This window comes from Protopterus annectens, chromosome 2.part0, assembly GCF_019279795.1.
Source record: "Protopterus annectens isolate FY-2018-M chromosome 2.part0, PAN1.0, whole genome shotgun sequence".
In the NCBI taxonomy this organism is placed as follows: Eukaryota; Metazoa; Chordata; order Ceratodontiformes; family Protopteridae; genus Protopterus; species Protopterus annectens.
In genome coordinates, this window is record NC_056728.1 from 351,790,392 (window position 1) to 351,803,879 (window position 13,488).

At 36.9% G+C, this 13,488-nt stretch overlaps 1 long non-coding RNA gene across 2 annotated transcripts in view; it reads left to right on the top strand.

The window, feature by feature from the left end:
• The first annotated feature begins 4,781 nt into the window (after nucleotides 1–4,781).
• Nucleotides 4,782–13,488, top strand: part of LOC122793720 — a 244,816-nt gene continuing 236,109 nt past the window's right edge. The window contains exons 1-2 of one of the 2 annotated variants that reach the window (XR_006363513.1): nucleotides 4,782–4,936; nucleotides 5,631–5,703. This is a non-coding gene — a long non-coding RNA (uncharacterized LOC122793720). Of the gene's footprint in view, nucleotides 4,937–5,294; nucleotides 5,534–5,630; nucleotides 5,704–13,488 lie in introns of those variants that run through there. The other variant, XR_006363514.1, reaches the window with a different exon arrangement.

Here is a 13,488-nt window from a genome sequence, read left to right on the forward strand (position 1 = left end):
TGCAGCTCCTTCAGTGTTGCTGTAGGTCTCTTGGCAGCCTCCTTGACCAGTTTTTGTCTTGTGTTTTCATCAGTTTTGGAGGAACAACCAATTCTTTGCAATGTCACTGTTGTCCCATATTTTCTCCACTTTGTGATGACTGTCTTCACTGTGTTCCATGGTATATCCAATGCTGTGGACATTTTTTTGTACCCTTCTCCTGACTGATACCTTTCAACAATGAGATCCCTTTGATGCTTTGTAAGCTCTCTGTGAACCATGGCTTTTGCTGTAGCAGGCAACTGAGTAAACGTCAGGAAAATCCTACTAGGATAACTGAACTGTATTTGGGGTTAATCAGAGTCGCTTTAATTAATGGCAGGTGTTTACCCAAAAAGAATGAATGCTGAAATTAAATCAAAAGGTGCTTCAACAAAGTATTAGTTTAAGGGTGTTCACACTTATGCAACTGGCTTATTGTACTTTTTATTTTTTATATTTTCCCCCTAACAGATTTATTCGTTTTTCAATTGAATTATACAGGTTACAGGTCACATTAAAGGTGGGAAAAGTTTTGAAATTATTTATTATGGTCTCATTTTTTTATATCACAAAAAGCTGACATTTTAACAGGTGTGTGTACACTTTTTATATCTACTGTATATATATATATATATATATATATATATATATATATATATATATATATATATATATTTATTTATTTATTTATTTATTTATTTATCCATCCATCATCATCCCCTTTTTCCCATTGTCCACATGGAGTCAGGTTGTCACTTTAACAGTGTCAATCATCTCGAGCTAAGGTTTACACCACCGGGTGGCTAACCCTGCCACTATAATTCACCCATACCACTCACTCACACACACATTCACACCTACGGCCAGTTTAGAGTGTCCAGTCTACCTACTGTATGTCTTTAGAATGTGGGAGGAAACCAAACCACCTAGAGGAAACCCACACAACCATAGGTAGGACACGCAGACTCCGCACAGAAGGTGCCCCAGCCAAGAACTGAACAGGAGAACTTCTTGCTGTGAGGTGACAATGCTAACTGCTGCACCACCACAGCCATATAAAAGGAATTTGTGGCAATAGTTGATTCTGCATTATGTCAGCATGCTTAATGTTGAATCCCAAAACAATAACACCTTCTGAGTATGGTCTGAGGTTACTCCTCAGCAGATGCATTTCTACAAAACAGTGTACCCTGAACACCCCCTGCTAATTATATATATATTAACGCCAAGTTCACACAATCCCCTGGGAAGAGACATATTCTCCTCTCTCAGGTATTGTCTATTATTGCACAACTGTGGACCATCTGCATTGTTGACCATTGTGTGTTGACAATTGCCACAAATAGAGAGAAGTCTGGTAAACAAAACTGACCAGAAATATAAAATAATTTGAATGATTTCCACCAAGTAGCACTTTTGGGTAATAGTTTGAAAGTGTTGTTCTACAGAAAATTGGTCACTAACATTAGACTCAGCATAGTTAATTGTTTTATCTAGCTCTGTGGCATAGGTGGATAAAGCCTTGACTATAACCCAGATTAATCCAAACAGCAGCAGCCAGCACTTCAAATCAGCATAACCATTTATTTAATATTATTTCATTATGGAACAGACCAGATTCGGCAACTTCATCCCTTCATCAGTGTTAAAGTACCAAGCAACAATGCCGTATTAAAGTATACAAGTGATAGAAAACCATTGGAGAATCACCACCCATTAAAAGAGACAGCATCACTTCATTAAGTACTGGTGAAAATAAAGCCCACAGTTTCACTATCCAGGAATATTCCTTATTATTCAGATTGCCATGCCTACCTAATTTATTACACCATTATTAATCCTGTCAATAACAGTGAAATTAAGCACAGCAGAAGGATGTTTCTAGACTGCTTATATAATACATTGGACAGGCGGACGTTTCTGATATCACTAATATGCTCAAAAGTCTTAGTTTTAAGTTGTCTGGACATCTGTCCTACATAAAAAGCTGAACATATGCAAGTAGCTAAATAACTACCTAATCAGAACAGTAAGTACCAAAGCAAAGGATATCAACCAATTTTTCTGAACTTTTTCACATTAGAAGATCATGTCCCATAGTTTCTTTAACTTTATAAATCTTAAAAGGTTTCTCTTCCATAACTTTTTATTTAATTTGTCCTTTAATTGGTAACTTTGCTATAATTGTTGGCACATGACTTATTTTATTTCTTCTATTTTCTGAATTATTGTTTCCCTTTACTTAATTTGCATCATATAATGTTCAAGACAGCTTTCTCAAGGTCTAATATAAAAATAAGAATCAAACCATCATTTTCTTTGTGAAATCATATTTCTAATATATATTTTCCATTCAAAAAGTGTATTAACATAATTTCTAGCACCTTTTTATTGCTGTTCCTTTGTGTACTTATCGCTATATTAGCAACATTTCCAAAAGAAGTTTTCAAGAAAGTCTGTAATACTGTTTTGTAAAATCCAGTGTTAATTTAGGGATAAACAAAGGAATAAAAAAAAAAAAAAAAAATATATATATATATATATATATATATATATATATATATATATATATATACACATGTGTATGTGTGTATGTGTGTGTGTATACAGTGTGTGTATGTATATATATATATATATATATATATATATATATATATATATATATATATATATATATATATATATATATATATGTGTGTGTGTGTATGTATTAGTCATTCCAGTAGCTAGGGATACATATAATTATATCTAACATCAGAATATTTTCCAATAGTAGTGCAATCCCACAGCAGAGATCCTTACTAAAAGTCCAAATAACTTTATGATTCTGTACTTCAGGTTATTGTTTTTCTTTTAGCATGTATCTTCTTATGTAATTAACAAATAATATCAACTTTAATATTTTTTACAAAATTCTAGAACAACATTTTGCCTAACTTAATTCACAAGGCCATTAATATCAAGAAAATGGGCAGGAATGTCTTGTTTCCCCCTTTTTGCAGTTTTTGTTGTGCCATGTCTTCATTTGTTCTATTTTATTTTACTATAAAAATATGCTCCCCTTCGTTTCCTTCACTAACACCTGCTTTGAAGACAACTCTTAATACTTTTACATTTTTATTGTCCTACTCAGCTAAACCCATATTGCTACATGTGATGTCAACCACTTTTCACTTTTTTCCCAAAGGATCATTGTTATGATGGAACACGTCAGGGAGCATATGTATTGTATTAGGATTGGTGACACTAAAAATGCACTAGCCAGACACTGCATACCGAATGAAAATGAACATGGCTTTAGATTTCAAGTTGTTGAAATTATTTCTGAACATATACGTGGAGGTGATGTGAAAAATTTCACTGAAAGCAGAGAATTGCATTGGATTATTTTATGGCAAACTGATAAATACCCAGGTCTAAATGACAGGGTTTCTATTAAACCCGCACTGAAAGCATGATATCTCTTTAAATGATACAAGCTGTAGCTAAGTTCTTACCCTTGTCTGATGTGTATTGGCTGCTTTCAACTAGAGTGAATATATTAAAATTGTTTGTTGATGTAGTTTTTTTTAATATGGTCTGTAGAAGCACTAGTATTTGATGTGAAAGCACTTACCTTATTAAACTTTTAAACTTTTAACATTTTATGCTTCCAGTCATGTTTCTGTACCTTGTTTTCTTCAGTTAATTTGGGGGTGCAAGATAAACTATTGTACTGATTAATGCTAAACCACATTCTTCTTGTTTATAGCAAATAATTCCATTCATTTTTGGGTTTATGTCTTTATACTAATTGCAGAAAGGCACTTACTGTGTCTAATAAAAGCAGCTTCTGTTTTTGACATTTGCTGACTTTTGCATCTTTCTATTATTTTCAGTTATTGACAACATTTTGGTGTATGCTTTTTATGTTTTCTGTTTAATGTATTTTTCCATATCCATTTAAAATATAATTCTAGCAAGACTTTTTCCCTTAATTTTAGGAAAGAGGAAAACATTATCAGCATATTTTAAGCAACTGAGAACCGCTGATATTTTGAATATTTTCCACATACCCACTCTACAGGATTCAATAAACTCTGTGTAGGTTCCGTGTAGAGGCTACATGGAGTTTATCTGTGTACACGGTCATGATGTGCTCTCAGCAATGCCCAATGCATATTAATGATGCATGGCACACCTAAGTAAGGTTTTGCAGCACATCCCAGTAGTTTTGGCTGTGAAACCTCTTAGAACAACATGGATAATGACTCCATGTACAGGAGAGCACTGACAGTCAGCCCCCATACCTCTCCACCTCTTAGAGCAAGAAATCTGTACAAAGCCATTAAATAAAGTGGGGGAAAGACTGAAAGACAGGGGCATAGACATGTATTTCCCTTATAAACTTAGAAAGTTGACAGAATAAAAGGTTATGCATTAGCATGCATTTTCTGAAGATTATGAAGTCAGAAACAAAAATGCCTGTCATTATTTAGTAACTTCCATCCTGAGTAATTATTACAAAACCACACATTTTATGAAGAACATTGCAAAAATATCAGCCAGAACACTGGAAAAATTGCCAGAACTAGTTATATTTGTACACTTTGGGTTTTCTCCTATTTTTTTTTTTTATGTTTGCCATGGTTGCACAATGCACAGGGGGGTTTGGTTATGCTTATCTCACTTGCGCAATGGGACCACCCATATATCAGACATGATCCAGACATCTAAAAATAGAAACTGAATGCTTTCATTTGCTATTGCTGAGCAACGCTGGACATCTCGCAAACCCAGTAAGTGGGGCTGCGCTATGCTCATACCATCGTCTTAACAATGAATACTAAAATATGTGACTTCATGTAACTAATCTTGTGGTGACATGTGTTGAGTGTTGAACTGGAGTGCAGCTGGTCCTGGATTCTATTCCAGGGTATGTAAACTTTATTTATACTGTTGTGACATTGCAGCTGATACAAATAAAGTGGTACTCTAACAAAATAACAATGGAATTGAATATTCGAAAAAGCTGTGCGCAGTTTAACATTGCTCAAATCAATACTTATTTTACTGTGTTTGCATGGTGGTAAGCGGTTCACAGCTTTTTCAAATGTATCAAAATGCAGACAGTGCACACTCTCAGTAAGTGCAATTGGCAGGAAAACATGGTATTTAAAGGTGAACTGACAGAAATTGCACTTTAGACATTGAGCTTGAACTTGTGCACTTATGTCAGGTGTTGTAGAGGGTTTGCGATTCATAGCTCAGTACTGGGATGTCCAGGAGTTCAAGATATTTATTGGGTTCCTGGTTACGGATCATGAACCCTGCTTCATGCAGGAAAACTATATTGGCTCGCAATATAAAATCGAAACCTTGTCTAGTTTGGTAAGGGTCCTTATCAGTGTGACTAGCATCCCACGCACTGGAGAACAATGTTGTCACCATTTTGACAACCTCTGCCGGAGAAAACGGGATACCCTTGATTGGTGGATCAGGGAGTGTCAAGCAAAGAGTACCGCAGAGATGTGTCTGTATTAATTTTATTGAGTACTTGTAAATATTCAAGCTGAATATGGTAAAAACTGGTATTCATAATGCTTTTCTCTTTTTCCCTCTTTTCGCAGCTGCAGAAGAGTGGGCCTCGAATGTGAGGTCCCATGCGAGGTAATTGACCCGGATGGAAGAAGCATGTGATATGTAAGCATAATTATATAAAGTACTGTTATTGCAGCCTTAACAGTTATAGCTGGATTAGTTGTTATATCATACAGTTCTATGAACTTGGGAATGCATATCTGAACAGTAAAAGCAAGTATGCATGCATTACTCTGTAGCATAGCTTTCAACTGTACTTATTTCTGCTGAATACCCAGATTTAAAAATCACTGTTTTAGTCTGTTCATTGTAAGATTCATGGTTGTGTTGCAAGTAATTTATATTAAAGTCAATAAACAATGAGTGTCAAGGTATATGTTAACACAAATCCTATGCAACTATCCATGTGTGTGTAAGAGCAATATTTGAAATATGTTTCTAGTTATGGCTCATTGTACACCCATTATTTTATGATGTGTCAAGATATCCTGCTTTAAAAGGTGGAGAAATATGGTTTGTAACACAAAGCAACAGTTGCACATTCTCAGATAACAGTGAACATGAATCTATAAAGTGTAAAAGGAAAGAGTGATTGCATTGTTGTATTCCAAAGGAAAAGTACAGTATTAGAATAGTCACTGCTTGTGGGTTGTTATACCACACTCCCCAAATTTAAAACTCAGCGGATTACAATACTGTTTTAGCTTGTCATCAATAAAAAAATACAGTACTATTATGTAATTATTATAGTGTTTGAAGTGCAGACCTCTAGACCTGTGGCTTGAATGGCCTGCTTTCAGGTGTAATCACACAATGCATATGCGAAATGTATGCACCCATTAATGATTGCCGGCTGTGATATGATCTGTCCTATAGTGTGTATGTGTTAAGAACAGTGTAGTGTTCCAAATAATAAAGCAACTTTATAGCAGATGGTATTGTTAAAAGTAAAATGTAACAGAATAGAATAAATTAATTGTAGAAAGCTTTGTATATTATCTGTGATGTTACTAATGTTCACTTTTTTTCTTTCACCCTACCCCTTATCTTCTTTTTTATGTATTTCTTATTTTTATTGTTATTATTATTATTATTATTAATAATAATAATAATATTATTGTTATTATTATCATCACCATTATTATTATATTATTTATATAATCATATTCTTATTATTATATTATTTGGTATTACTTCTTATGTTTTGTTTATTATATATAATTTTATATTGTTTTGTTGTTAAATACTTTTTCATTTTTATTATTTATCATTGAGGCAGGCAAGTTGGGAGGGAGAGGAAGCATTTGTAGACAGACAAGACATACAAGACAAAAGACAAGGTTGCTGAAGGACACAAGAGGGTGGTGAACACCTTTGTTGGGTTGGGGTTGGGGGGGTTGAGGTCCCACGGACATCAGGCACTGTAACAATGTGACTCAAGTCCTTACCCATTGGACTGTCAATACTGTCCCATCATTCTACAGCTGGTTGCAATGGCTGACTTCTGTAGGCGTGTGCACATGGTCTGGTGCACAATCCTATGCACCACACCTGGCAACTCTGCTTGGATGATGAATGCATCCCCTCTGCCTCTGTTCCTAGAGGGGACCACAGGCCTGGCCTCTGATGCAGAACTACCTGAGGGTCCAGGTAGGGCAGAGGCAGCAGGGGGGGTGCTGCCAGGCTGCAGCCCAGAAGTATTGGGCCTTGGTGTTGTAGCCAGTGAAGTAATTGTAGGCAGATGACAGGGAACTGGCCTACCTTGCCGTGCTGTAGTAATAACATAAATAAAATTAAAAATCAATAATGAAATCAAACAGAACACAAAATAATGGACAGAATACCATTAAATAAAATTTAAACATATAATAAATTAATATAAAAATAGTAAACAATATAATTACAAACACAATTATAAATAATAAGAAATCAAAATGTATTTAACAGCAAAACAATAAAAAATTATTCATAATAAACAAACGTAGGCAATACAAAATAATTATGATAATGAAATATGATTATACACATAATATAATATGTCTAGAGTTCTCACCAGGCCTCCTCTAAAAATTGGCTTCATTCCAAGTCGGACTTTCCTGATAAACAAATGTAAAATAAATAAATAAATAAATAAATAAATAATAAAAACACTACAAATTATAATAAAAAATAAGAAATACCTAAAAAAAACAAATGAAGAGAAAAGGTGGGGTGAGAGAAAAAAAAGAAAGAATGTTACATTTTACTTTTAACACTCTCAAATGGTAATAAGTACCTTTATTTCCTTGAATACTACCCTGTTGTTAACACAGACACACACTATAGTTCAGATCATATTGCATCCAGCAGTCATTCATGGTTGTATATATTACACATATGCATGTTCCATGTACACTGATTACAACTGACAGCAGGTCATCCAAGCCACATAAACAGAAGTCTGCACTTCTAATGCTATCATTATGAATACATAACACTACTGTATTTTTATTGATGACAACCTGAAATAGTATTGTAAAGAGCTGATTTTAAACTTGGGGAGTATGGTATTCGAACCCAAGCAGTGACTAATGTAATACTGTACCTTTCCTTTGGAATACAGAATAATAAGATACAAGCACACTTTCCTTTTACACTTTATAGATACAGGTTTGGTGTTATAATGCTAACATACTGCAGCAAGCTCTTGTTGTCCCTAGTTTATAGGTCATGCTTTACTTTGCAATATTGATGTCAACTTAAACAAGTATTGTATACTTTGGACATGTGGTTTTCTAAATGACAACCTGTCTACTCTGCAATACTGGACTGTTGTTTGACCTTACATACTAATGCAGGCATGCTTTTGCTTTGCAATGGACAAATGCACACTCAATGTGATACAAGTGTTTACCACAATAAGCTGTATTTACTCCTAATGCTGAAATAACAATACTGTCTGGAAGCATACTACCCCTTGCGTTTCGCATCCTTCTCAATCTTTCTTCATAGGTTCACTCATTCAGTAATCAACCTACATTAACGGTGGAAAAAACAGAACACAGCATAATACATTAAGAACACCAATCATGAACAAATGCAGCCACTACCTCTTACAAACAGTGCCTGTAAGTGATACTTACACATCTGTGGAGTGCTGTCAGTCTTGTATTCCTCGATCCAGTGGTCAAGGTTATCCTTCTTCCTCATCCTGAGGTCTTGGTAGTGATTTCTACACTGTTCATCAGTGCGGCGGATACTGATAACACCGGACAGATCCCAGCCAACCTATTCCATACATCTGATTTGCAATCTGATCCATGTTAGTGCTCCTGCAACAGCCAGGGACCATAATCATTCACTAGGAGTCCAACAAACACTTGGGACTCCTGCTCACCCCACCTTTGAGACCGAAATCTCAAAACCTCTCCCTGAACACCAGACATGTCTAATGCAGATGAAAACCTATGTATAATGACTTTGACTACCAATTCCAGTTATGACAGATACTGAGAATGCACACTGCTGGATTTTGCAACATTTAAAAATGGTGCGCTCTGCTTAGTATTATCATATCAGTACATGACTGACAATACTAGCAGGTCATCCATCAGGAAAATGCTTAGGATATAAGAAATACTAGGTTAATTGCTATAATTGAGGTTACTATAATGTGAAGTAGGACACCACTGAAAAAAGGCAAATGTCTGCTGTATTAGAAATCTGGACCTTATCTGTGGTAGTCCTACACTCGCAGCTGTTGCCAGTAGATGGATTAAAAAATAAGTGTGGATATTTAATTAAATTGCTATGTAATGCAAGGTCACATTAGTAAAATACAAGTTGCAATCCTTGTATTAGGACCCAGGACCATGTGAACTTCAGGCCAACACTTAACATCTGCAGCCACAGGAGAAGTTACATGAAAACCTACTACATTAATATTTACTCTGAGATTCTGTCTCTTACATGCAGTGCAATGGGCTTAGCCAGTTTGTGCTATGAAGACTGACACTAAGAGAATGCAAACCAGGTCTATTTTTAGATGTCTGGTTCCCATCTGCTACCTGGGTGGTCAACTTCTACAGTCTGTGCACTGCTGCTGTGCATGCAAATCTGCTGTGCATAACTGAGGCTGTTTGTGCTATGCATAGCAACTTGCAACCAGTGGCTCCAAATACTGAAATAAAAACAAGTGATAATAGGCAGAAGATAAAATCAATGTATCACGTACACTAGTAGACCATGCTACTACACAGGAAATATCCCTACATAGTTCTACAATCCAATTCAACATCCAGTGCACATGCCAAGCACAGGATGGGTGCCTTAACCCTGTGTTTCAAACATACACCTTTGTAGCAAGCATCAACAGTCATCCAGCACCATAGCTTTCAACCTGTTAAAACAAAGGATCTGGACAAAGGCAGAAATAATGGGGGGACAAAGGCCTAAAAATAGGGACACTTTTTAAACACTTTTTAAATATTGCTCTTACGAACTTAGAAAGTGGATAGAATAACAGGTTATGCATAAACATGAATTTTCTGAAGGATATGAAGTCTGAAACTTAAATGTGTGCCATTATTTTCTGTCTTCAGTGATTTGCCAGAAAACCATAATTTTATGAGAAACAGGCCAAATATATGAGTACAAAATCTGGACATTCTGCAAAAATCTGTACAATTGAGAAGGACATCCAGCACACAATCAAATTGAAAATAATGTACAGTCATAATAAAATATTATGTCACCTGTACATGTAGTAAAATGTTTCACTTTTAGCATACTGCACTTACTGATTACACACCCTGCTATGATGTTTGCTTGCAAGTATACAGCACTATTTTACATGTCTGTGTTTCCTGGTCATTCATCAATTATCTGTCCAGTACTCTCAGACATACAATGTGTACACTATTCTATATCATTGCATTTACAATGCCAAAGGATATTAACTGGGGATAATGGGATATGCTATTGCCAACTAAGGAAAGACAGGTTGGATGTCACAAACAAACACTGACTGTTCCTTTGGGGGTGGGGGAGCAAAGATGTGTGTCTGCTATGACACTAAAAAGACTGTATTGGTCTGGTTACTCTACATGTCTGGCATCCTGCTGCTTGTATGATTTAGTTATGGCTGAGAACTGTTATCTCTAATGCACCCCTGGTACAGCTGTATAGTGTTGTTGGAGAATGGTTTTAGCCTCGTAGGTGGAGAGTCAGTGTCCTATGGCTTGTCTCATAACCAATGTAAGGATGTACTGAGCATGGCTATGTCTGCCTACAACCACACCTGCTGCTGGTTCCTCCTGCTGCTGTGGTGTAGAATGTGTTCTCTGTCCCCTTGTTGACCCTGCTGCAGCTGTTTACACTATATTAACTTGGGTAGCATAGCAGATACTATGAGCACTGAAGGACATGTCAGTGGATTGTAATTGTACTCTAGGCCAGACGTATGTAGGCACTGGCATTGTGAGTAGAGTAGCTGAAAAGCATGCTCTATGGCATTACAGGTTAGACTGTGTGTCTCATTAAGGTGTTCATGGGTGTGTGTGTGTGTGTATCTCTGATGGGTTTCATCAGCCATGACTCCAGTGCATAGTGTGCATCCACACCTAAGTGAGCCTTGGCGATATCCCCCATAGCACACATCTGGAGCAGTTGGGGAATTTTGCACATATGGAAGTCTTGCTAACTGCAAGAGTTACTATCAAACACATTCCAGATGAATCTCATGACATTACACATGGATTGGCAGTTGTGTGATTGGTAGACCTACTGGTTAATGTAGATCCTACCCTGTTCCCTAGGTGTTGTTCTCATGTGTACATGACTGTGATGTATAGCACACATTACTCGAGAGTAGTGCGATATATATTACAGTTCTAGGATACTTGGGACCAACTCCTCAGAATGTATATTAAAAATATATGTGCTCTCTGCCATGTTGTAGCATAGCATGCAGGAATGTTTGGAAGATCCTGGATGCTGACACCTAAGGCACAGCAAGTATGTCCCCTAGTGGTCTGTTTAGGGTAGCTGTGGCTAACATACTAACTTCAACACATACCTTAATTTCCACTGGGATTTGTTCCCTACATCTGGCTCTGTATCTGACTCAAGGCTGCCAGAGGTCCCACAGTTTCTCTACTGTTTTGTTGGCCTGCAAAGTCTTCACCCTCTCAGTCTATGGCTATTGGCAGCAGCAGTAAAATTGGCTTCAGCCTGTAGCACATATACATATATCTAAAATGTAGCTGCTACTAATAATCCATCTGTGCTTACATGGTACCTGTACTTCACTATTTTCTCACTGCACATATAAGAAAGAGCATGGAGTCTACATTGATGCCTTATAGCTTGTTGGGTAGCGCCACAGGATCAGTTCATTAGCATGCAGTTCAGCAGTGTATGCTGCAATTAGCATCTCTGAAGCACAGACTATGTCTGATGCATTCAGTTACTAATGTACACCATTATAAAAATGCAAATGTGTAGCTAGGCAAACCAATGTAGATGAGAGTTGTTTCATAAGTGAAACTCAGTTACGCATTCATTTTGAAACAGTATATTTCAACAGAGGAGTGTTGTACTCCATCAGTTATGTATCCATTTTGTGACTTAAATAATGCATATGTTGGAATGTACGTTGGAATAATGTGAAGTAAATCAGTAAGCATTTGTTAGAACTGTACTCATGACATGGCCTTGTTTTCCAGCCATTTGAGAGGTACAGAGGATGTTGAGAGGGCCAAAGGTATAGCTGATAACTATGTACACATTTCATGGATAGCTCCTTTGATAGCACTTTTAAAATTACACTGTTGTTTGGTTAGCATAATTTTCCTTCAGACTGCTATTTTGTTTTTTTTTAGGGGGGGAGAAGATGAGTTCCTGTTATGGCACAAACAAGGATATGTTCCTCATGCTACTCTCCTTGCTTTGTACCCCCGTGTTATTTTTTGACCACTGTTAAATCTTTAAATTGTAATCAAGTGGTGAATACTGAGAGCCTTCCTTTACTGCTTTATCTGTACAGTTTATTTGTACTTATGTGATCCTTATATGTGCTATCATTATTTTGTCTTTCAGTGAACAATATGCCTGCTCGCTGTAGGCCCCCATTTTCTGAGGCAGAGAATGACCTAATAATAGAAGCATTATGCCAATATCATGTAGTCCTGATGTCCAGAGGGTGGGCCAATAAATCAGAAAGAGCAGCCCTGTGGGACGAATTGGTACAAAACCTTAATGCAATTGGGTGACACAATCGCAGCTATGAGCAGGTGCAACACAGAGCCACGGACATGATTTATGCTGCAAGGAGGCATGCAACTGAAGTGGCATGTCATCGTCAGGCCACGGGTGGTGGGCCTGCAACAGAACACCCTCACACCACCGCCGAGTAATTCCTGGCAAACATTGCCACACAGAACAGCTCCCAACAGTCCATCAGCCATTATGTTCTGGACATGGGTGCCACTCCTGCATCTCAGGAGGGGCTTCCACGTAGGCTTTGCTAGATCATCAGTAGAATGTTGTTGCATTCATTCTGTAGTACTGTATATAGTTTATATGTGTGTCAGGTTGTTTTTTTGTGGGGGTATGTAAGATAGCTACAGTTTTAAGGTCATTTACAGGTTGTCAGCCACATTCTTGTTAACATTGCAGTTAATGTAGATACAGATGGTTGAAGGTATTACCCTCTGTTATACTGTTAACTGTGGTGCTATTGCCATTACCTCTCCCTTTACTTTTTTCATGACTGTCAGGAATCCACAGATCTAGGGCTCCTGCAGCTGGTAAACAGAATACATTTATCACCATATCTGCTAAAGTGTCATCTCAGGCCTGCTGTATGGATTGCTGTACTGTCTGCATACGTGTCAACTGCACAGATAT